General features: G+C 48.1%; 1 protein-coding gene across 4 annotated transcripts in view; it reads right to left on the bottom strand.

Moving 5' to 3' along the window:
• Nucleotides 1-23134, bottom strand: part of LOC139260278 (titin homolog) — a 106148-nt gene extending 83014 nt beyond the window's left edge. For 2 of the 4 annotated variants that reach the window (XM_070876684.1, XM_070876687.1), the window contains exons 1-2: nt 22930-23134; nt 22508-22584 (exon numbers count right to left, since the gene is read on the bottom strand). The gene's annotated coding sequence lies outside the window, so the exon portion shown is untranslated. Of the gene's footprint in view, nt 1-21650; nt 21804-22507; nt 22585-22929 lie in introns of those variants that run through there. The other 2 variants (XM_070876685.1, XM_070876686.1) reach the window with 2 other exon arrangements.
• Between the last annotated feature and the right edge of the window lie 401 nt (nt 23135-23535).

Below are 23535 nucleotides of genomic sequence, written 5' to 3'. Positions count from 1 at the left end.
GAGACAAGTATTCCTCGATTCCGAGGGACTCCCTATGATGATGATGATGCTTATGATAGTTTTATGTAATGATTCTCAGTAATATATGTTTGTTCTCTACATAAGCCTGCGCAAAGTGAGTTGCTCTCATGTTACCTCTGACTCCTCCCCTCCCTTCCCAACCCTGTTGCCAACATTAATGTTATGTTTTTACAGTTGCACAGGAGGAGCTGCCTGCCCCTCCCAGAGAGGAGTTATTGGAGGAATTGAGGATGGAAGAGACGGTGGTGGAAGAGGTGGTTGAGGAGGAGGAGAACACTCCTCAAAACTTTGTGATGGTGGTGGTGGAGGAGGCGGGAGGGGTGGCGGGACTTCAATGTTCCTTTCTACTTGCGGCCACCGGTTCCTCATCGGAATCCAACTTTCTTGGATTCCGGTCCAAGGAAGCGGGACTAAGCGGCATGCAGCAGCACACACCGACCCCCATGCTCAATTCGCGGCGGCTGACCCAGCAAGGTGGGAATGCTACGAGACAGGCAGATGCGAACCTGGTCATGGTGGGACTGTCCAGGATGAGCATTGACTTGAGTCGAGAGCTCCTCCAGGCCATTGCTGGGTTGTCCACCAACATCGACGCTTTAGCAGCCTGTCCATCGGAGGACATGGCGGAGCTGATTGTGGCAGTGAGGGAGAATAACCAGGCCGTCAATGTCAATGCTATGCAGCAATCGGCGGTCCTGGGATATGGCACTGCACTCCAGGGTGCCATACTACCAATGGTGACAGCACCTGATTGTCGGGAGGAAGTACTTTCTTCCAACTTTGAAGACGGGTCCTCAACACCACCCACTTCTCCAGACCCCACACATATTGCACTGCCATTGTCGCCTCGCCCCTCAGCAATCACGCTCGAGGTGCTCTGCTGCACGATGTACTGGTCCCGAGGTGGGCAGGGCCAGGGGTATTGATAGCAGGAGGAGGAGGGGGGCAGGGCCAAGGGTCAGGGGGGATTGGGGAGGAATGGCATTGGGAAAGGTGGCCGCAGATAGAATCCTAGGAGGGTGGGGGGTGGGAGGAGCGTTGTTGATGTTGTTGTTGGTTGTTGTTGATAATGTTTTGTAAAATTTTCATTGAGAACAATTAGTTATTATTTTATTTATTTTATTAAAAATTGTTGAAGTTAAATTCAAATTATAACATTTAAAAAAAAAATGTATTCAACTAAATCATTCTAGTACAGTGTCTCACTCACTTCTGGAAAATGAGGAGTAACAATCATTGTAAGGGTTACATACATGGCCATACAAGGATGAAATGTAACTCTCGACGTTCAAGCAAAGCGTTAATTTATGAGCTGCTGACGTAACAGTTTCGCAGTTGCAAAAGCACCACGAGGCTTCCCCTGTGGTGTTGAGGGGGGTGGTGGTATGGGTTCATCGCCAGGCTCCTCGACCTCATCCTCCTTGATGTCCCTGTGTTCCTCCTCATCATCTCCCTCCACCCCTCTCTCATGAGGTGGTCCGGCAGTCCCATCTGGCAATTCCTGTCTCCTCTTGATGGCTAGGTTGTGCAATATGCAACAAATCACAAGAACTGAGCAACCTGCTCAGGATGGGATTGCAGGCTAACTCCGGATTGGTCTAGACATTGGAAGCATTGCTTCAGCACTTCAATTGTCTTTTCGACTATATTGCGTGTGGCTATCTGGCTTTCAAGGTAGCGCTTCTCGGCTTCTGTCTGAGTCTTTCTCAAGGGGGTCATGAGCCAGCTGGCAAGGCCATATCCTTTATCTCCCAGCATCCAGCAGTGACCTTGTGGCTGACTCTTAAACAGGTCAGAGACAGTGCTCTCACGCAAGATATACGCGTCATGGATCCTCCCTGGAAATTTAGCATTTACTGCCATGATTGTTTGCTTATGGTCGACAACGAGCTGCACGTTCAGGGAGTAGAATCCCTTCCGGTTTTGGTACATCTCCGCTTCCTCTAAAGGTGCCCGCAGGGTGATGGTGCATACAGTCGATTGCACCTTGGACCTTGGGGAAGTTTGCTATTCTCAAAAAACCCAAAGCCCTCTCACTCTGTGCCTCCATGGTCATTGGAAAGTTAATAAAACCCATCCTGTGTGCGTATAGCGCATCAGTTACCTGTCGAATGCAACGATGTGTGGCATATCGAGATGTTCCGCATATGTCACCAGCTGATGCCTCAAATGAACCAGATGCATAGAAAGATAGTGCAGCAGTCACCTTCACCTCGACAGGCAGTGCGGTGCTGATGGTGCTGGTAGATTGCACATCTGCTTTAATGAGCTGACATATCTTAGGAATGACCTCTTTTCAGAAGCGCAGTCTTCTAATGCACTGCGTATCGGTCAGATGCAGGAACAAATAGTGCTCCCTGTAATTTCATTGAGGGTGAGGTCTCCTCCTCAAGAGTCTGCATCCTATTTGATTGGGCACATGGTGCTCTTCAATGAACCTTCTTCCAGCTCTATTCTGCATCATATAAGTAGTCAGCAATATTGGCTCTGAAACTACAGGCCCCATTTCTTTAAAGTACTCAAAAATGGTCAGATGTCCACAAAAGAATTAAAGTCAATTATCCACAATATATTCAAAATCAAAATCCCTTATTAACTACTCCAGAAATGACTGAAAAGCACTCAAAAATAAATTGCAGCCTGCTGGCAACTTAACACAGCCTTTCCGCCCACAGAATTTATTTTCCAAAATGGAGGCATAATGCTGGGATAAGGCATGGTACGTACCTTAGAAAATGGGCGGTACATATCCTCAGCGATAGCAGGCAGTAAAAACAGGCGAATTAGTGAATTTAGCACTGGGAGGGAATTTTCTTGACTTTTAGGGCCGGAATGTGGGTGGGTGATCTGCAGCAACACCGACGGTAATTGCTGGCTGAAATTACCACTGCCGATATTCGGGTCAAAAACGGGCGGTAAACGAGCGGTACTGAGTGGTAATTTGCATTTGTTGCAAAAATGGGCGTTAAATGGGTGGTAACTGCACCATAATCCAGTGGCAAGAATGGAAATTCCAGCCCAATTTGTGTTTACTTGGTGTTGATTAAGTAAGTGCTGATTATGTTTTTCATATACTGATGTTTCACTAGAATATTTGTTAAACAATGTTGTATAGTTCCCTGCCTATGCTATATAACAGGCACAATAATTATGATATTAATGGGCTAATGTTCACTTTTGTTATGATCCAATGAAAGCTTGCTGTAGGAGATGATTCATTATTTTAGTTTGTTGCTGCTTACTGGACACCTTGTTATCAATTAGCATCAGTACATGTGCTTTTAATGTTGTTTGTTTAAAAGTCAATGGAAAGTGTTATGTTTAGAATAACTCCACAAGACTGAGTACTGTAAGCTTAAACTGATGTGACTTTAGTCTCTTTAATAAAACTCCAGAGTGTCAAAGCAGCATGGCAGACAACCTTTTATACTCGCTTGCATGAGGTGTGCAGGTGACACTTCGGCCTCCAACAGGTGCGCCCTCTGGTGGCAAGTCTTCCACAGTTATAATGTTTACATACATAACATCACTCACCCACCAAAGTTTTAGATACAAGTTATTTACAAGTTGAGGCGGTCAGGGGCCCTTCGCTACCTGGTTGAACGCCTGAGTTCGAACCCTGGCATGGGGGATTTGGTCGGGCCGTTGCTGCACTGCAGCGTGGCTGGTCTGACCGGACTGTTGGGCATGGTGGGTTCATCCTCTTGATTGATGGTGAGGTTGATTGCTGGTTGGGTGTGTGTTGGTGGATCGATGTTGGTGATGTCCTCTTCAAGTTGTTCCTGGTTGTCAGTGAATCGCAGTTTGGTCTGATCCAAATGCGTTCTGCACGTTTGTCCATTACATAGTTTGACAATGAACACTCTATTCCCCTCCTTGGCCACGACAGTGCCAGCAACCTATTTGGGACCATGACCGTAATTAAGGACAAACACAGGATTGTTTACATCAATGTCACGCGATACAGCCGCGCGATCGTGTTACATGTTTTGCCGGTGATGCCGGGTTTCCACATGATCATTAAGATCCGGGTGGACTCGGGAGATCCTGGTTTTGAGTGCTCTCTTTATTAACAATTCTGCAGGGGGAACCCTGGTAAGCAAGTGGGGTCGTGTCCGGTAGCTGAGCAGGACCTGAGATAAACAGGTCTGCAGGGAGCTGTCCGTCACGCATTTCAAGCTCTGCTTGATAGTTTGGACTGCCCGTTCCGCTTGACCGTTGGATGCGAGCTTAAACGGGTCAGACCTGACATGCTTAATGCCATTGCGGGTCATAAACTCGTTGAATTCCGAGCTGGTGAAACACGATCCATTGTCACTGACAAGGATGTCAGGCAAGCCATGGGTGGCGAACTTGGCCCGGAGGCTTTCAATGATGGCAGTGGATGTGCAGGATGACATGATTACACATTTAATCCATTTAGATAAGCGTCCACTACTACTAAGAAAATCTTTCCAAGAAGGGGGCCAGTGAAATCTACGTGGATCCTGGACCACGGTTTGGAGGGCCATGACCACAGACTCAGTGGAGCCTCCCTTGGTGCATTGCTCAACTGTGAGCAAGTGTTACATTGGTGTATGCATGACTCCAAATCCGAGTCAATGCTGGGCCACCAAATGTGCGACCTGGCGATATCCTTCATCATGACTATGCCTGGGTGGGTACAGTGTAGGTCGTGTTTAAACGTTTCCCTGCCTTTTTTTGGCAAAACCACGTGATTACCCCATAAGAGACAATACGACTGGATGGACATTTCATCTTTGCGTCGGTGAAACGGCTTAATTTCATCTTGCATTTCCCCGGGAACAGCCGACCAACTCCCATTGAGGACGCAACTTTTAACTAGTGATAGCACAGGGTTTAGGCTAGTCCAAGTCCTGATCTGGCGAGCAGTGACGTGTGACCCCTCGCTCTCAAAAGCATCTATGACCAGAAGCAAGTGTGCGGGCTGCGCCATTTCCACCCTGGTGGTGGGTAATGATAGCCAACTGAGGGCATCAGCACAGTTCTCGTGCCTGGTCTGCGGCGGATAACATAATCATAAGCGGACAATGTTAGTGCCCATCTTTGGATGCGGAACGAAGCATTGGTGTTTCTACCTTTGCTTTCTGAAAACAGCGAAATGAGCGGTTTGTGGTCAGTTTCAAATTCAAACAGGAGTCCAAATAGATATTGGTGCATTTTCTTAACCCCATATATGCATGCTAACGCCTCTTTCTCGACCATACTGCAGGCTCTTTTAGCCTTAGATAGACTTCTAGACACATATGCAACTGGTTGCAGTTTGCCTGATACATTGGTTTGCTGTAACACACACCCGACCGCGTACAAAGATGCATCACAAGCTAGCACTAAACGTTTACACGGGTCATACAATTCAAATAACTTGTCAGAACATAGAAGGTTTCTGGCCTTCTCAAAGGCTGTCTCTTGAGATTTACCCCAAACCCAGTCGTCACCCTTATGTAGCAATATGTGCAATGGTTCCAGAAAAATGCTCAACCCGGGTAGAAAGTTACCAAAATAGTTGAGGAGTCCCAGGAACGAATGCAGCTCCATCACATTCTATGATCTGGGTGCGTTCTTGATGGCCTCTGTCTTTGAGTCCGTGGGTCTGATGCCATCTGCCGCAATCTTTCTCCCCAAAAATTTGACCGCTGGCGCTAGGAAAACACACTTGGAGCATATCAGCCTGAGTCCCACTCCATCTATTCGACTTAGAACCTCTTCCAGGTTGTGCAGGTGATCAGAATGTCGTCTTGAAACACAACGGTGCGCGGAACCGATTTCAGCAGACGATGTTCCTCTGGAAAATGGCAGCAGCCGAACGAATCCCAAAAGGGCATCTGTGGTATATAAACAGTCCTTTGTGCGTGTTGATGCACGTCAATCTTTTTGCAGATTCAGCCAGCTCCAGTGTCATGTAAACGGAGGTTAGATCCAATTTGGTGAACGACTTCCCCCCTGCTAACGTTGTGAACAGGTCATCCGCCTTGGGTAGTGGATACTGGTCTTGTAACGAGACTCGGTATATCATTACCTTGTAGTCTCCGCAGATTCTGACCATGCCATCGCTTTTCAACTCCAAAGCAATTGGGCTGGCCCACTCGTTGAGCTCAACTGGCGATATGATTCCCTCTCGATGAAGTCTGTCCAGTTCGATCTCGACTTTCTCCCTCATCATATATGGAACCGCTCGAGCCTTGTGATGAACAGGCCGTGCATCGGGGACTAAATGGATCTGAACCTTGGCGCCTGTGAAGTTGCCGATGCCTGGTTCAAGTAGCGACGGAAATTTGCTCAGCATTTGAGCGCACGAGGCATCATCCACCGAAGATAGTGCTTTGATGTCATCCCAGATCCATCGAATCTTTCCAAGCCAGCTTCTGCCGAACAGCATTGAGCCATTGCCTGGTGCAATCCACAGTGATAAGTCATGCACAGCTCCATCGTACGATACCTTCACTGCCGTACTGCCAATGACTGGTATGAGCTCTTTGGTGTAAATGCGCAGCTTTGTATAAATCGGACTCAGTTTAGGTCTTTGTGCCTTGTCGCCCCACAGTTTCTCAAAAGCCTTCTGGCTCGTAATTGACTGACTCACCCCCGTGTCCAACTCCATGGAAACTGGAATGCTATTTAATTTGACTTTCAGCATTATAGGAAGGCTGTTGGTGGTGAAGGTGTGTACCCCATACACTTCTTCCTCGGCCTTGGGTTGAGTTGCCTCTCTTACTCGTTCTGCGTGATCCACTTCGGATCGACCATCATCTGCCAACTCTGCCACGTGCTGAGTCGCAGCACATTTGCACATTTGCTGGAGGTGCTTCATTGTTTCGCAGCCTTTGCACACGTAGTGCTTGAATCGACATTGATGGGCTCTACGATTACCCCCACAGCGCCAACATGGTGTTAATGGATTCACATTCACGCTCCACGGCGGACTCTGAGTCATCCTAGGTCTTGCAGCTGCAGATGTGTAGGCTCTGCCATGTACAGTTCTGCCTGCTAATGGCGTTATTTTATGCACAGTACTTGCCGGTGAGCTTCGATGCTAAGCAGATATCAGTTTAGTGTTATCGTTCGTGGACATGAAAGCCTGGGCTATTGTGATGGCTTTGTTCAGGTCTGGGGATTTGGCAGACAGCAGCTTGCAAACAATGAGCTCGTGGCCGATTCCAAGCACAAAAAAGTCCCGCAACATTTCCCCCAAATATCCAGCAAAATCGCAAGGTCCCGCAAGGCGTCTTAGTTCGGCGACATAACTCGCCACGTCCTGGCCCTCGGAGCGATGGTGCGTGTAGAAGCGATACCTGGCCATTAAGAGGCTCTCCTTCGGCTTGAGGTGTTCCCGAACCAGCGTAAACAACTCTACATATGTTTTTTCTGTTGGTTTCGTTGGTGCTAGCAGGTGCTTGATGAAGTCGTATGTTGTAGAATCACAAACGGTGAGGAGAATCGCCCTGCACTTGATCGCTTTATCGTCCGCATCCAGCTCGTTGGCCACAAAGTACTGGTCGAGACATTCAACAAAGGCTTCCCAATCATCACCCTCTACAAATCACTCAAGAATACCAACGGCAGCCATAACCGCATGAAAGTTTGTGATCTGTTACTGTCGACAATTGTTAGGTTTAGAATAACTCCGCAAGACTGAGTATTATAAGCTTAAACTGATGTGACATTAATCTCTTTAATAAAACTCCAGAGTGCCAAAGCAGCATGGCAGACAACCTTTTATACTTGCTTGCATGAGGTGTGCAGGTGACCCTTGGGCCTCCAACAGGTGCGCCCTCTGGTGGCAAGTCTTACACAATTATAATATTTACATACATAACAGAAAGGAAAATTGGGCGAGGTGTAAACTGTACGGCCAATTCGCGAGCGCCCATTTTAGCGCAACGACTGAAGTTGAATTTCCCATCTCCCCGACCTTAATGCTTCACATGTGCTTGCAGAGATCATGATTAACATACTTTAGCCATTAGTGACCAACATAAATCAAATACCTCAGCAACTCTCTGACGTAATAATGATTAATTAATGCTAATCAACCTCTCTGGCACTGAAAATGAACGATTACAAATGTGGAGTCATATTCCTTCAGATTTTGAATTTTCGGGGAGTTATTTAAAAAGTCAAATTTTACATTTTAAAATGTTTTTTCTATGTTTTCCTTTCTGTGTCTTTATTCTTTCTCTCTCTTAATACAATCTTTCTTTCCCTCTCTGTATTTCACTTTCTGTACCTGATTTGACATTGCATTTCCCTCCTTTAATTAGTCCTTCCTGTGTTTATTTCCCAATCCTTCAATCCCATTGGTTGTGGAGATACCCCATTGGTTGCCCTGTTCACTCAGGTCCCAGATGCCCTGTTTCACTCACTGCGCCGCTATCAGCTCAGACTTTCAGCAACTATGGGGACATTTTTTTGAGCTGAAGGTTGCAGGGGTAAGTCTAACTAACGATAGATGCCGTTAGATGCCCTCCTATAGCAAATAATAATTGGCTGACCAAAGTTGATCAATCGTCAAAACATACTCGGTTTTACAAAGTTTTATTTAGATCTTACCAGATTTTGGGGTCGAAATTGATCAACTTACCGGCCACTGCCACCGACTGCCGCCAACATTCCTCTGCTCGAACCACCGTGGCCTGCAGCGGGAGGGAGGGGAGAGCCGCTGGGAAGCGCCCGCTGACGACAGCGGATGGCCGATGCGCGTAAGTTGACTCCCGCCCGCTGAGATGCCAGATTGGTGCGGGAGTCGGTTGGAGTTGGTGACAGGGTGGCAGTGGACCGCTGCATGGAGGCTGCTCTGTCCTCAATGTTAAGTGTCAAGATCCTGTGAAAAAGGTAAGTGGAATGTTTTTAAATTATTTCTTTACAGGTACTTACCTGGATGGGGTCCCCTGAAGGTCCTAAATGGTTCTTTTTTTTGTTGATGAGTTTTATTTTCAGCTCTTTGACCCTCCGTGGGCCCGACTCCATCCTCGGCGGTACTTGGGCAGCAAGCGCCTCTGCCACCGAGAATGAGAGCTCCCACCCGCTGCGCCAAAATTGGTGGCATACGTCGTTGATTTGCCACCCGCCGACCTTTTAGGGACCTCGGCGATGAAAACCCCGCCGAAAGTACCATCCAGTACCTCGCCGGCCATCGGCGGCAATTTGGGCGGCACTTGGGTGGGCGGAGGCCTTGACCAAATTTGGCCCCTTTGTTACTTTGCATTTTGGACTCCATGTCAGCATTGGAGGCCAGCAAGTTATGTGAGAATGAATACATAGAAAATAAAGCTACTTCAACTGCAATCATTTGCTTTAAATACCATCATGGTATAATAGTTGGGCAGTAACAACAACTTGCATTTATATAGCACCATTAACATAGAAACTTTTCCAAAGCATTTCACAGAAGCGTAATCAGACAAAATAAATCCCAAGCCAAAGAATGGGATAGTAGGAAGGGTGACTAAAATCCTGGTCAATGAGATAGGTTTTAAGGAGAATATGAAAGGGGGAGAGAAATATGGAGATGCAGTGACTTTCAGGGAGTTGAATTCCAGAATGTGGGGCCTAGACAGCTGAAGGCACAGCCGCCAATGGTGGGGTGCTGAGAGTGGGTGATGCACAAGAGTCCAACGTGAACAGAATGCAGAGTTATTGTAGGGTTGTAGGGCTGAGAAGGCTCAAGAGAAAGGGAGGGATGAGGCCATAAAGGGATTCGAACACAAGGTTGAGAATTGTAAATCTGAGGTGTTAGGGGACCGGGAGCCAATGTAGGTCAGCAAGCACATGAGTAAGCAGGACGGTGCAGGTTAGCAGAGTTTTGGATGACCTGAAGTTTAATGGGGTTGGAAAATGGGAGGTCGGCCAGAAGAGCATTGAAATAGTCAAGTCTGGAGGTGACAAAGGCATGGACAAGGGTTTTGGCAGCAGATGGGCTGGGCCAATATGAATGTGGAAATAGGTGGTCTTTGTGATGGAGAGGATATGGGGTCAAAAGCTTAGATCAGGGTCAAATAGGATGCTGAGAATACAAATAGTCTGCATCAAACTGTCTGCAGCTCTTAGAATTGAGGGAGCAAATATGGGACCAATACAAGAGAGTAACTACAGTGGGAGGGAGTATGGGTCTTACTGGGGATAATGGAATCAAAGGTAGAGGTGAGGGAGTGATTGAACAGATCAACAACTGCAGAAGTAAGAGGGTGAATGGAGGTCAAAAAGTTAGGCAGTTGTGAGTGTGAAAGTATAGTTGTAAGTGATTTGGGAAGAGTTTCTTCCAGTGGTGGATGCAGAAGGAAGTGTGGTGATGGATACAAGTAATTAATCAGTGATAGCCTTGTCTATGATTGAGATGATGGGAGTTGAGAAGCCCTGTGAGATGGCAAGGTTGAGGGGGTGGCAGTGAATATGAGTAGGAGGGTTTATATGGAGGGATAGATTAAGGGAGGACAGGTGGGCAATTAGAGAAGAGAGAGATAGATGAGTTGAGATGCCAATTGAATGAGGATGAGGAGTCTCTCAGTGCAGAGGCTGAAGGAGGAAAGGAGTTTTGGATATCTCAGTGAGAAACTCAGGTTGGGGCTTGGCGGGGTACAGTAAAGAATGATGATTTTAAAGTAGAGGTGAAAGAGGTGCAACAAAGTGAGATGTTTGAAGGGTGAGAAGGTGACAGAGGAGTAGGAGGAGAGACCAAGGTGTGATTTGGTAATAAGGGTCACACCACCACTGTAGCGGTTTGGGTGGGGCAGATGGTGGAAGATAGAGGCAGGCAGGGAGGCTCCAGTAAGGAGCAAGATGCCGGCACCCATGAGCCAAGTTTCCATCAAGCCACGAAGTCAATGCAATCATCCACAATATGGGTGTGGATGGCAAGGAATGTGAATGGGACAGGCCGGTGGTAAAAATAGCACACTCGCCCATTCACGTTTTAACTGCGCAGTTTTTAGAATCGGTCAAGGCGTCCACAAAAGGTAGGCGAGGGCCTCCTGAATACATGCAATTTTGGGTCCTGTAATACAATTAGGAGCCTGATGCGATTCTAACTCAAAATCACAGAGTCCCGCCCAGCGCCCAACCTGCCAGTAAATCTTAACTGGATTGGTCTGTAGAGCCACTGAAGCAATATTTAAAGGGGCACACCTGCAGATAATTGGATCATGGGCTCTTTGTGCTATTTGGATTGCCAGGAGAGCTTCCAGCTTTCAAATCACTTCTGTCTAATCTTTTTTGTCTTATTCCCCTCAGTAAGCTTTATCTGCTTACAATGGGTGCTATTATTGCTAGTTTCATTTGAATGGAGGAACCCTTGCAAAAAGAGGAGCAGCAGCAGCCTCAGTAACCAAGACCAGCAGCAGCTGCAACTGTCAAGGCAGCAGATCAGGGGGCTGCTCACAGGAGACCAAAAACAGCACATAGGGTATACAGGCACAGAATCAGTTTGTTAGATCTGTCTGAGGAGCAGTGCATCAGGAGGCTGCACTTTTCCAGGCAGGCTGTTACAGACCTCCGCAGCCTTCTGAAACAGGGTCATATATTGCCATTGGCTGTCAAAGTCATCACAACCCTTCATTTCATCGCCACTGGCTCCTTCTAGTCTGCTACAGGGGACATCAGCTGCATCTCCCAGTCTGCAATACACAGCTGCATTATGTAGGTCACGGACGTCCTGTTCACTCGGGGGACCAGTATATCAGCTTCCCCATTGACTTCAGCAGGCACAAGAGAAATCTCAGAGATTTTCAGCAGTGGCTGGCTTGCCTCATGTCCAGGGGGCAAGGTGGGGGGCGGAGGTCATTGACTGCACACATATTGCCACCAGGGCACCAGCCAGCAGCATTCATTTATAGAAAGGGATACCTCCATTCATCTCCAGGTCACAACTGATCTCAGAAAAGGGATTGTGCAAGTTTATGCAAGGCAGCTGTCACAGTGCATTTATCCTGCAACAGTCTACCCAATGTTCAACACTTGCAGGAACATGACAGGATGGCTGCTAGGGGACAAAGGACACTGCCTCCACACACGGCTCATGACATTGCTCCACAACCCCACCACGCCTAAGTAACACAGGTATAAACAAAGCCAGGGACCAGCAGGGTAACTATTGAGCACACTGTAGGAATGCTGAAGCAGAGGATGAGATGTCTTGGGTGTGTGGGGGATCCCTGCGATATGCCCCACAAAGGGTATCCTGCGTCCTAGTGGCGTGCTGCATACTGCCGGCCTCGCCATCCAAAGAGGCTTACATTTGGAGGAGGCACAGCAGCAGCACTATGCATTGTACAAGGGAGATTGGGGGAAGGTTAGGAAGCAACAGGAAAAGGAAAGCCACTTCAATGCCTTGCAGCATGAGGTGTGGAGAATGAGTTAATTGTTTGGCGATTCTGGTGATCTGCTCATTCACCTGCTCTCAAAACTTACCCAGAGCTCCTTTGTATTAACAGTCCTTGTTACATCCTTCACCACTCACTTAATCCTCCATTAAAGAACATTGAAATCATTCAGCCAATCTCTGTATGAATGACATGCTGACCATGCAGAATCAGAAGCTGCTATGAAGCAACACTGCAGACCAAAACGCCAAATAAGATAACAACAACTTGTATTTATATAGTGGCCTTTAATGTAGTGAAATGTCCCAAGGCGCTTCACAGGAGTATTATGAGACACAAATTTGACACCGAGCCGCATAAGGAGAAATTAGGGCAGCTGACCAACAGCTTAGTCAAAGAGGTAGATTTTAAGAAGTGTCTTGAAGGAGGAAAGAGAGGTGGAGAGATTTAGGCATGGAATTCCAGAGCTTAGGGCCTAGGCAACAGAAGGCATGGCCACCAATGGTTGAGCGATTATAATCAGGGATGCTCAGGAGGGCAGAATTAGAGGAGTGCAGACATCTCAGGGGGTTGTGGGGCTGGAGGAGATTGCAGAGCTAGGGATAGAGATAAAAGTGATTAAATTAATGGCAAACATAATAGAACATAAGAATATAAGAAATAGGAGCAGGAATAGGCCATTTGGACCCTCGAGTCTGCACCACCATTCAATAAGATCATGGCTGATCTGATCCTGGCCTCAACTCAACTTTCCCCCCCGCTCCCCATATCCCTTGATTCCCTTATCTTTCAAAAATCTGTCTATCTCCACCTTAAATACATTCAATGACCGAGCCTCTCAGCTTTCTGAGGTAGAGAATTTCAAAGATTCACGACCCGCTGAGAGAAGAAATTCCTCCTCATTTCCATTCTAAATGGGTGACTCCTTATTCTGAAACTATGTCCCCTAGTTCTAGATTCCCCCACGAGGAGAAACATCCTTTCTGCATCTACCCTGTCAAGCCCCTCAGAATCTTATATGTTTCAATAAGATACCTCTATGTCTGCTAAACTCTAATGAGTATAGGCCCAACCTGCTCAAGCTTTCTTCATATGACAACCCCTTCATCTCAGAAATCAACTCGTGAACCTTCTCTTTACTGCCTCCAGTGCAAGTATATCCTTCCTTGAATAAGGACACCAAAACTGTACACATACTCCAGATGTGGTCTTACCAACGCCCTGTGCAGTTGGAGCAGTACTTCCCTATTTTTATACTCCATCCCCCTTGCAATAAAGGCCAACATTCCATTTGTCTTCCTAATTATTTGCTGTACCTGTATGCTAACATTTTGTGTTTCTTGAACAAGGACCCACCAGATCTCTCTGTACCACCACATTGTGTAATCTCTCCCCATTAAAATAATAATTATCGTTTTTATTTTTCCTACAAAAGTGGATAACCTCACATTTTCCCACATTATACTCCATCTGCCAAATTTTTCCCACATACTTAGCCTATCTATATCCTTTTGCAAACTCTTTGTGTCCTCTTCACAACTTGCTTTCCCACCTATCTTTGTATCATCAGAAAATTTGGTTACATTACACTCGGTCCCTTCATCCAAGTCATTAATATAGATTGTAAATAATTGAGACTCCAGCATTGATCCCTGTGGCACTCCTCTAGTTAAAGTTTGCCAACCTGAAAATTACCCATTTATCCTGACTCTCTGCTTTCTGTTAGTTGGCCAATCTTCTATCCATGCCAATATACCTCCAACCCCGTGCACTCTTATCTTGTGCAGCAACCTTTTATGTGGCACCTTATTGAATACCTTCTGGAAATCCAAATACATGACATCTACTGGTTCCCCCTTATCCACCCTGTTCGTTACATCCTCAAAGAACTCGAGCAAATTTGTCAAACATGATTTCCCTTTCATAAAACCATGCTGACTCTGCTTGACTGTATTATGATGTTCTAAATGTCCTGCTACTACTTCCTTAATGATGGGCTCCAGCATTTTCCCAATGACAGATGTTAAGCTAACTGGTCTATAGTTTCCTGCTTTCTGTCTCCCTCCTTTCTGAAATAGGGACGTTACATTTGTGGTTTTCCAGTTCGCTGGGACCTCTCCAGAATCCAGAGAATTTTGGTACATTACAAGCAATGCATCCACTATCTCTTCAGCCACCTCTTTTAAGACCCTGGGATGCAGGCCATCGGGTCCAGGGGACTTGTCTGCCTTTAGTCCCATTAGTTTGCCTAATACTTTTTCTCTAGTGATAGTGATTGTTTTAAGTCCTCCCTCCCCCAATAGCCCCTTGATTATCAATTATTGGGATGCTTTTAGTGTCTTCTACCGTACAAAATATTTGTTCAAAGTTTCCGCCATTTCCCTGTTCCCTATTATTAGTTCTCCAGTCTCATCCTCGAAGGGACCAACATTTACTTTAGCTACTCGCTTTCTTTTTATTTACCCTGTAGAAGCTTTTACTGTCTGTTTTTATATTTCTTGCTAGTTTACTCTCATAAGCTATCTTTTCTCTCTATAATTTTTTTAGTCATCCTTTGCTGGTTTCAAAGAATTTCCCAATCCTTTGGCCTTCCAGTGTTCTTCGCAATATTGTATGCATTTGTTTTCAATTTGATACCATCCTTTACTTCCTTCGTTAGGCACGGATGGTTCATCCTTCTCTTAGAGTCTTTCTCTCTCACTAAAATATATCTTTGCTGAGAGTTATTAAATATCTCCTTAAATGTTTTTCTACTTTCTTACCCTTTAATATATTTTAATCTATTTTAACCAGCTCTGCCTTCATATCTTTGTAATTACCTTTATTTAAGTTCAGGACAATAGTTTGAGAACTAACTTTCTCACCCTCAAACTGAATTTGAAATTCTACCATGCTATGATCACTCTTCCCAAGAGGATCCTTCACTATGAGGTCATTAATTAATCCAGACTCGTTACACATTACCAAATTGCCTTCAATTCATTTATCAACCCATGCTGCCTTTCTTATAAGGTATCCTAACTCTACTACTCCTATGAGGTGCTGCACTAGTGGCCCAGCAAAGTTAGTGGAAGGCTGCTGTTACTCATGTTGGGGCCCTTGAAATGCTCATGGCCGGTGGCTTCTGGGTGTTTGAGACTGTGAGCCAGGGCAGTCTGGCCCAGCTTACTTGCTGGCATTATGGCGGGTATTAGTTGAGGGGGTGACAAAAGAGTAAATGTGATGACATCCTGAGAGAGGTCCACTGTCCCTCTCATGGATTTGCGGCGCTTCACTTCCACTGATCTCCAGAAGAGCAGACTGCAGGGTATGAGTGACTCCTTGAAAGCCTCTATCTTTTTGGTCCATCAATCTGTTCAAGGTGGACAGCTGATTTTCCAAGATGGAGTCCAAAGTCTGCCGACCAACCGTTTGAGCTTCCACCAAAACTGCAAAGACCTGTGACACTGATTTCCATTATGAGGGCCTGGATGCAGCGTCCCTGGAGGTGGCCATATTCTCTGGGGTGGACTGCAGTTTGCTGATGCCATGTAAGATGACACCACACATCTGGAAGTGGACTCTTTCAGCAAAAGTGCTGAAACTCCTTGGCAGGCTTTCCAATATTTCGTATAACAAGTAGTTTTCTTTTCATGGCTGAGCCCTTGAATAAACTCATCTCTGCCCTGCTCAACGGAGCTGGGAAAGGACCTTGCCCTCCAGTAAGCTCTCGCCTGGGCTTCCCTGCCATAATTACCTGCTGCTCACTAAGCTGGGTATTTGACTCTGTGCAGACCCCTCTGCCTCACTATTTAAAGCATGTGGAGTGCCAGTGTCTGTGCTGGTTGTTGGGAGGGACAGAACGTGTGATGGTGCATCCTCAGGAGGATTCTCCTCCTCCAAGGTGTCTTCTTCAAGAGATTCTTGCTGCTGAGAAGCACCTAGATTAAAAAGAAAAGGGACAAGTTAGGATGGCACTCAGCAACTGACAGTCTTGAAAATGCAGCTTGACTTTGTGAAGCTTGCTGAATATTTGCTGAGGTGAATGAAGGGTTACACTTTTCACTTTTATGTTGCTCAAAACTCTGCCTGCATCACTTACCTTCAGTGCTTCCTGATGTGCTTGGATGAGGGCTATAATGTTGTGTAGTTCTCACCCCCCCCCGGTCTTGCTCCTCTCCCTTGCATGATGCACTGTCTTGTCCTGCAGAAAGAGGGGGCGAGAATTAGAATGTGGTTGTTGAAAAAGTAAATGGATATGTGTAGGGCTTGTTTATATACTCCATGTGTTGAGAGGTGGAGAAAATGCAAAATGGAATAAGGATGGGGAGGTGATTAATGTAAAGACAAGTGTGTGGCATAGCAAGTGAGGAAGGAGTACTGGGCGAAGCAGTTGGTTGTCCGACTGTTAGGTTGTGAGAAGCGAATGCTGTTAGTGTGTGGTGTGAAGAGAGGAAAGGAAGAGGGTTAATTTGTTTGGAATGAGAAATAGAGGTGTTGCTGTCGTGTATGTAGCACACAAATCACTGAATCCACACGGTCTGGTGTTGATCTAACTGCTGTGACCTTTGTCCTTTATTGAACAGCTTCAGAGTGCCTCTCAGGTGTGGTGGTCAGCCTTATATCGTGCCTGTTCTAGGTACTTCCAGGTTTCCCACCACAGCGCCCTCTGTGGTGTGGCATAATGCTTACATTACATTTAAGGTACCAGAACGATACACACATCATTGCATAACATCACCTTCCCCCACTACCAGGACGCAGGACGACGATATATACATCAATACATAACATCACAATTGTCCAACGGAAGGCAGATAGGCATAGACAGTGCGTTAGTATGGTACATGTTATCTGGTACATTAACTAGTTATTGACTGGGAACAGATCCCTGATTTCCTTGTTAGCCCTTATCATTAATTGTACTTCATATCCATTATTTTACACAAATACAGTGGCCATTCAGCATTAAAAAATTAATTCTTATTATAAATTCGCCATCTCACATTAACATAGCTCATTTTAGACTCGCTCTGCCTTACAGAAGTCCTTTGTGGGGACCACCTCTTGTTAAGGCCCATTTAAGACTCCCGGGTGCATTTCCTTTTTAAGGCGCCATCTTTGATGCAGGAGAATTCCACAAGGCTTCTCCTTGGGCGTCATCTTTGATGCTCTGCTGCTCTGGACACGATGCCGCCGCCATCTTGCTCTCCGGACGCCCTCCACCGTTGCAGCCTCCGTTCCCCTCCACTGCCACCTGACTTGCCGCCTCTCCTGCGGCCGTTGTCGCTTCTCCGGTGGCCACCGTAGCCGCCTCCCCTGCAGCCGTCGTGGCCTCTCCAGCGGCCGCACTTGCCGCCTCCCCTGCGGCCTCCGTAGCGGCCTCCCATGCGGCCGCCGTGGCCACCGACCTCCAGCTGCTGCAGCCGCCCGACGCTAACAGCTCCTCGGCGGGGCCCGCCCAACGGCACTTTCCTCTGCGGTACCGCCTGAAGGCAACTTCCTCGGCGGGGCCCACCCAAAGGCACCTTCCTCTGCGGGGCCCTCCCGACGGCAACTTCCTCGGCGGGGCTCTTCCGATCCACCGGCCATCCTGGATCCCTCGCACCCGCCCGCAGCGCCCCGCCGGCTCACCCACCCCCCCCCCCCCCCCCGCAATAGGCCCCGCTCTGCAGGGCTGCTTGCCTGTGGGGGCTGAGGCTGCAGGATCTCTGTGGCTTGAGGTCGGGGCCTGGGGCTTGCCTGTGGGGACTGAGGCTGCAGGGTCTCTGTGTGAGGTCCGGGGCTGGGGCTTGCGTGTGGGTGGATTGAGGCTGCAGCTCCAACTCGGTCGGCGCTGCTCTCTGGGAACCCGGGGCATGGCAGCACCCCGGGGAGCAGCAGCCTGTGGAGTGATGAAGTCTTCCCAGCTCCCACAGACCGTCCCCATCCACCTCCGGCCGAGGAGTGTCGGCCCATCGCCTGCAATGACCCACAAAGTTAAACCGTGCGTCTCGTCCCCGTGGGATACCTGCACCATCGCTCTGCCAAGAACAGGTATCAGTTCCCTGGTGTCGGTACGCAGCTTCGCCGTGACCGGGACCAGCTTGGGTCGTGCAGCTGGGTTAATCCACAGTTTATCAAAAGTTCTCCGACTCATCAACGACGGACCCGAGCCCGTGTCCACTTCCAGACTCACAGGGACTCCGTTGATTTTTACTTCCCTTATCACTGGGGCCAAATCGTCATTACACGTATACAGTCCCAACACCTCACCATCTTCTGCCTGCTCCTCGCTGAACAGTGGATCATCCCCCATCTCCTCAGCCACATGGTGAGTCCGGTTTCTTTTACACATACGCTGAAGGTGGCCTTTCGTGTGGCAGGTATTGCACGTGTACTCCGCAAACCTGCACCGGTGAGCCCCATGGCTTCCTCCACAGCGCCAGCATGGTGCTGCTTGATTGGCCCCCCTCAGCGGACTCTGAGTTCCAGGACCCCGAGGTCCGTGCTCTCTGCCCCGGGCAGAGCCACGTTCTGCAGTTTTGTCCGTGGTGGGTGCTATCCTGTGGACAGTGCCTGCCGGGTTCGAGACCGTGTGGATCATTTGTTTGGTGCTGCAAGTCGAGGTCATATGTGCCCGGCTGATGGTGATAGCCTTTGTCAGAGTGACTGTGGGTTCCGTGGCTAGCAGCTTGTGAAGGAGGCCCTCATGGCCAATCCCCATAACGAAAACGTCCCGCAACGCCTCGTCAAGGTGTGCGCCAAAATCACACGGCGCCGCGAGTCTCCTGAGGTCCGCAGCATATTTGGTGATATCCTGGCCCTCAGGTCTGCAGTGATGGTAAAATTTGTATCTGTCCGTGAGGATGCTCTCCTTCAGTTTCAACTGGCCACGAATGAGTTCAGTCAGCTCCTCGTATGACTTGTTCCTGGTGCTCCGGGGTGCCAGCAAATCCCTGACGAGACAGTAAACCTCATCTCCACAACTGGAGAGCAGATCTGCACAAATATGGCCCTGAGGATGCTCCTATGGGTTCTGGGGAAGAGTACCTCACTCCTTACCCTGACATTTCTCATGGGGATTTCCAGAGAGGTATCAGAAAAACTGGGGGCAGCCCTCCAATGCATTTCTGATACTGTCATTTTATTCAGCGCTGCTGCAATTAATTTCAAAGCAGGGAATGCAACCTGACTTTAAGAGGCGCATTCCTGCTTGAAATAGGCCTTGGGAGCCCTTCACTAAATTGCGCGCATCTAATGGGTAGGCTGCCCAACATGATTGGGTCGGCAGCTAATCAATCATATTGAAATGAGGTCTGGGAGTTAAAATCAGCTCTCTCAGGCAACATCATAGTAGTTTCCAGCTTGGCACCATCCACCCCCGCTACTCGATTGGCATCATGTTAAAATCAGCATTATCGTCTAAGCCTTAGTGAAGTGTATTTAATACTGCTTTCCGAAGGTCATGTGAGGGCATAATGTTACCAGTATGTTGAACTACAAGAACAAGTGTTTTCTGTTTGATCCCTAAGCTCACTACATAGAATTATATCGCCGCACACCGCCCGTGGACTGCCGACATACTACCTAAAATCTCAAAATTCATCAAAATATACCTACATACCGCCCACATACCGCCCAGCGGAAAATTAATCAGCGACATACCACCGGGCGGTATGCACACTGTCCGTCCATGCACACCGCCGACATGCCGCCCAAAATTGCAAAATTCATCACTTACCACCGACATACCGCCGACCCTGGAAAAGGTGGTTTTAAGTCGATCTTCAGTCGGCGGCATGCATCCTTAGCTGCAAAATAAAAATTTTGTCTCTCACACCCCAGCCTCTCCCACCCCCAGTCGCTTCCTCCCCCCCCCCGACAGCGATCTCTCCCCCCCCACAGCGATCTCTCTCCCCCCACAGCGATCTCTCCCCCCCCACAGCGATCTCTCCCCCCCACAGCGATCTCTCCCCCCCCACAGCGATCTCTCTCCCCCCCCACAGCGATCTCTCTCCCCCCCCACAGCGATCTCTCCCCCCCGCACAGAGATCTCTCCCCCCCACAGCAATCTCTCCCCCCCACAGCGATCTTCCCCCCCCACAGCGATCTCTCTCCCCCCCACAGCGATCTCTCCCCCGCACAGAGATCTCTCCCCCCCCCGACCGCGATCTCTCCCCCCCACAGCGATCTCCCTCCCCCACAGCGATCTCCCCCCCCCCACAGCGATCTCTCCCCCCCACACCGATCTCTCCCCCCCCCACAGCGATCTCTCCCCCCCCACAGCGATCTCTCCCCCCCCACACCGATCTCTCCCCCCCCACAGCGATCTCCCCCCCCCACAGCGATCTCTCCCCCCCCCACAGCGATCTCTCCCCCCACACAGCGTTCTCTCTCCCCCCATAGCGATCTCTCCCCCCCCACAGTGATCTCTTCCCCCCCACAGCGATCTCTCCCCCCCCCACAGCGATCTCTCCCCCCCCCACAGCGATCTCTCCCCCCCCACAGCGATCTCTCCCCCCCCACAGTGATCTCTCCCCCCCCACAGCGATCTCTCCCCCCCCACAGCGATCTCTCCCCCCCACAGCGATCTCTCCCCCCCACAGCGATCTCTCCCCCCCACAGCGATCTCTCCCCCCCCACAGCGATCTCTCTCCCCCCCCACAGCGATCTCTCCCCCCCCACAGCGATCTCTCCCCCCCACAGCGATCTCTCCCCCCCACAGCGATCTCTCCCCCCCCACAGCGATCTCTCCCCCCCCACAGCGATCTCTCCCCCCCCACAGCGATCTCTCCCACCCCACAGCGATCTCTCCCCCCCCACAGCGAAATCTCCTACCCCACAGCGATCTCTACCCCCCCACAGCGATCTCACCCCCCCATAGCGATCCTTCCCCCCGCTACAGCGATCTCTCCCCCTCACAGTGATCTCCCCCCACCCCCACAGCGATCTCCCCCTCACAGCGATCTCTCCCCCGCACTGCAGCGATCTCTCCACCCCACAGCGATCTCCCCCCCCTCCCCACAGCGATCTCTCCCCCCCACAGTGATCTCCACCCCCCCGCAGCGATCTCCCCTCCCCACAGCGATCTCTCCCCCCCCACAGCGATCTCCCCCACCCCCCCAGCTATCTCCCCCCCGCACAGCGATCTCCCCCCCCCACCACATCAATCTCCTCTCCGCACCGATCTCCCTCCATTAAGTTTCCCGCTATATATATATATAGAAAAAATATCTGAAGAAAAAAACTAAACCTCATTTAAAAGTACAAGTAAATAAAACCTCCAATCAAAATAAATAAGTGCTATTTTGTACATAGGAATATTGTACATACCTCCACAACGATCTCAGGCCGCCCCACAATGCTCTCAGGCCGGCAGTCTCTGTGGACGCTCATCGGTGCCTCTCGGGGGGCGGAGCTTCGCAGCAACATGCGCATGCACACAACTCGGGTAGCCGAAGATTCCCGAGTGAGAAGGACTCACCGCCCGCACACCGTCGGCTGCACTCTGCTTGGCATACCACCGTGAAAAAAGTAATGGAAATCGAGCACACTCCGCCCCACTGGTACCTGCCGGTTTGCAATGACATACTGCCGGCATACTGCCGAGAAATGGACGGACCATTGGTTTCGACCAATTTCGGCCCCATAGAAATTATAGCACAGAAACAGGTCATGTGACCCAACTGGTCTAAACCGGTGTTTGTGCTCTACATGAGCCTCCTTCATCAAATGCTTCAGCAGATCCTTCTATTCCTTTGCTCCTCATGTCTTTATCCAGCTTCCCCTTAAATGCATCTATGCAGTTCGCCTCAACTACTCCATGTGGTAGTGCGTTCCACATTCTCACCACTCACTGGATAAAGAAGTTTCTTCTGAATTCTTCAGTGGATTTATTAGTGCCTATCTTATATTTATGATCTCTAGTTTTGGGCTCCCCACAACTGGAAACATCTCGACATTTACCCTATCAAACCACTTCATAATTTTAACAACCTCCATCAGGTCAACCTTCAGCTGACTCTTTACTAGAGAAGAGAGCCCGAGCCTGCCAATCTTTCCTGATAGTTATAACCTCAATTCTGGTATCACCTTTGTAAAATGTTTTGTACCTTCTCTAGTGCCTCTATATACTTTTTGTAATATGGAGACCAGAACTGTGCACAGTACTTTAAGTGTGGTTACATTACCTAGATATTAGGCAAGTAAAGGTATATTCCAAGCCATAGAGAGCCAGAAAGCGTGAAGGATCACCGACTGGAGTGGTCTGAAATACCAAGCCAAAGAAAGCAATCGGGAGTAAAAACCCAAAAATGTTACAATATTTACAAAAGCAATGGAATAAAAAGCTTAAACAGACATCATGGCATATAATCATTATTTATCACTGAGAATACTGCAAAAATAATGTAATTAATGACTATTTCAAGCTAAAATTGTAATAGCTGTAAAAGCAGTAGAATTGTTCTATAATTCCAGGCTGTTACCATGAAAAGATATTGCTTCTATACATCTTTTAGAATCTCATTATTTACCATACTAAATATTAGATTATGTTGAAAGTTGTATGACAGCAAACAATCTCTGAATAAACATACACCATTTGACTTACCACATCAGTCAGTTCTTGAATACATATTACATATTCTTCGTATTCCACTCTTACTGTTGAAAATCCGTGCTTTACTTTACAAAATCCCTGTTTTGTGACCTAGCATACAGAGTGTCACATGAAAGTGTGCTATTAATGTGAGTTGGCTCATGCTTCAGAACACTCAAGCTGATCTAGTTAAAGTGCAAAGAATCTGACCCTGAAGCTCCAGAGCTATGGCCTGTCAGCTTTCTATGGGAATTTGATTCTGACAGATTAGAACAGCAGAGAGTCAGCTGATGCGTGTATACGTATCACTGAATGAAGTAACACAGTAAACAGACTGTATTTCACATTTAGAAAAGGTATTTTTCTGTGTAAAGAAAAACAAGAGCAGCTACATTTTAATTATAACACAGTGGCCTAATATCTTATTCAATTTATATCACATTGAAATATACTATGTCCTGTCATTTCAAACTGTATTTGAGAGATCCTTTCTATTGCTTTTTGACTGCCATTTGAAAAAAATCCCCTTAGTGGTGATAAAGAAAGAAATTCAGGCATCTTCTGTCTAAACAGTGATAGGTTAAAGTTTTAGCGCCATGACTCACAAGAACAAAAGAA

Source organism: Pristiophorus japonicus, chromosome 3, assembly GCF_044704955.1.
Source record: "Pristiophorus japonicus isolate sPriJap1 chromosome 3, sPriJap1.hap1, whole genome shotgun sequence".
NCBI lineage: Eukaryota > Metazoa > Chordata > Chondrichthyes > Pristiophoridae > Pristiophorus > Pristiophorus japonicus.
The sequence above is the reverse complement of the archived record's forward strand: the minus strand, read 5'-3'. Positions and strand labels throughout refer to the sequence as shown.